Source organism: Cicer arietinum, chromosome 6 (genome assembly GCF_000331145.2).
Source record: "Cicer arietinum cultivar CDC Frontier isolate Library 1 chromosome 6, Cicar.CDCFrontier_v2.0, whole genome shotgun sequence".
Lineage (NCBI taxonomy): Eukaryota > Viridiplantae > Streptophyta > Magnoliopsida > Fabales > Fabaceae > Cicer > Cicer arietinum.
In genome coordinates this window covers 19,764,858-19,767,378 of record NC_021165.2, presented here as the reverse complement: position 1 = coordinate 19,767,378, position 2,521 = coordinate 19,764,858, and positions in this window count along the sequence as shown.

The following is a 2,521-nucleotide window of genomic DNA, read 5'->3' as shown; positions in this document are numbered from 1 at the left end:
ATCTTCATATCTCAAGAAAAATACACCAAGGATCTACTCAACAAATACAAAATGAGTTCAGCCAAAAGTATGGGAACTCCTATGCATCCATCCTCCATACTCCACAAAGATGATGAATGAACTCCAATATCTGAAAAAAAAGTATAGAGGGATGATTGGATCCTTGCTATATTTAACTGCAAGTAGACCGGACATAGTCTTTGTTGTCGGTCTTTGTGCAAGATTTCAATCTTCTCCTAAAGAATCTCATCTTACTGCAGTAAAAAGAATTTTTAGATATCTTGTGGGCACTATTAATCTGGGAATTTGGTACAAAAAATGTTCAAATCTTGATCTCACTGCTTATTGTGATGCCGATTATGCTGGAGACAAAATTGAAAGGAAGAGCACAAGCGGAGCTTGCCAACTTCTGGGTAAATCTCTAATAAGTTGGTCATGCAAAAAACAAAGTACTATTGCTCTTTCAACTACAGAGGCTGAATATGTATCAGCTGCTCAATGTTGCTCACAACTTCTATGGATAAAGAATCAACTAGAAGATTACTCTTTAAGGTACACAAAAATTCCCATCCTCTGTGATAATACAAGTGCCATTAATCTTTCTAAAAATCCCATTCAACATTCAAGATCCAAGCATATTGAAATTAAACATCATTTTATAAGAGATCATGTTCAAAAGGGTGATATTGAATTAATTTTCATTGACACTGAAAATCAATTAGCTGATATTTTTACCAAACCTCTCCAAGAGGATCGGTTTAAATTCATCTTAGAAGAACTCTCCATCATAAATTTTCCCAAAGTTGATTAAATAAATTCTGCTATTTTTTATTTTATTTAATTTTTATTTTTGTTATTTTTAATGTTATTTTAATGTTATTTTTGGCTTTTATTGTTGTGTGGCAAATATATGACAAATCTGATCCCTAAAAATAAAGTCAATATTTTAGATAGGTAGACTTAAGTTCTTTTAGGTGAAACTTCCCTGGACAAATCAGTCAAGGACATGCGTTTGCCTTTTATTCTTTGGTCAATATGATGGCACTTGGTGGATACTTCCCATTCTTCCTTGTGCAGACTGCATTAAATGCAGTTCATCATGACAAATTTTCATCATGCCTAATCAGACGGCTCACGTTTTCCCTTTCTCTCTCTCACACACGTTTCTGATTTTTCTCTCTCCTTCAATCAATCAATCAATCACGTTTTTCATCCTTCTCTCCTCTCTCACGGTTTCAACTTCCCACACACACACTTTTCTCTCTCCGTTTTAATGCATTTCCTCTTTTATTTCAAATTAATTTTCTCTCTCCACTTCAATGCCCTCTACGTTTTTAACTCTTTCTCTCTCCGTAATCAATTTCTTTTTTCTCTCTCTTCCATCCGTTTCACTCTCCCAAGGTCATCAGTTTTTCGTTTTTCTTTCCCTTCATCGTCCTTGTCCGTTTTCTTCCTCCCATCAACAATGGCTCGGATTAAAACTACGGCAGAGCGAAAAATGTCTCCTTTTAATCCAGAAACTGACTCAGACAACTACTCAAGTCCTGAATCCCCACGACAAGGTTTAAAACAAAAGTCAGTATCTCCTCCTAGGGCACCTCCAAAACCGTCCGCTCAAAAGGCCAAAAAACCTTCATCGCCCAAACCCTCTGCCTCTGCCAAACCGGTTCCTAAATCTTCCTCCAAACCGTCCACTCCAAAACGGCAGAAAACCAAATCATCTGAACCAAGTAAACCGACTCCAAAGAAGTCTCATTCATCCAAACCGATTCCTGTCCCTCTCTTTAACTCCACAGAATCGGAGTTGAATTACACCTCAAAATGGTTTAACAAATCTGTAGTTCATGGCAAACATATTGATTTAATCAATCTGAAAAATGGTGGTTTTAATGTTGTAGAAGTTTTTGACAAATTAGGATGGACTTCCTTTTTTAGAGTGAATGAACCGCAATACCCAAGACTGGTAAAGGCATTTTATGCTGCATGCAATGGCTGTAAAGGCAGCCCTGGGTTCAGTTTTGTACTTAAGGGTGTACACTTGGATGTAAACCCCACTTCACTGTGCAAAATTCTTGATATACAAGATGCTGGAGCCCACTGTTTTGCTGAAACTTGGTACATTCAGTATATGGTCACTCGAACCTCAGTTCTTTAAGATATCCTAATAGATCCTCGGAAGCCTCTAGTTGCATCAAACCTTCCTCCTATGTGCCGAATATATCACAACATCTGTGTTCACTCGATTGTGCCTCGAGCTGGGAGTTATGAAAAGGTAACCGAACTAGACATTTTGATCATTCATCATCTGTTGACCGGAACACCCCTTCATTTGGGAAACATTATTTTCAGCTACATGTTGAATGCTGCAATTGTGGGTCGATCAGCTCCCTATGGGATGATCTTGACCAAAATCTTTAAATACTTTAAAGTACCCCTTGATGATGAAGAAAGTATTCAGTGCAACAATTTTTTCTCTATGAAAAATATCAAACAAATGCGCATTGATCTGCCTGAACAAACC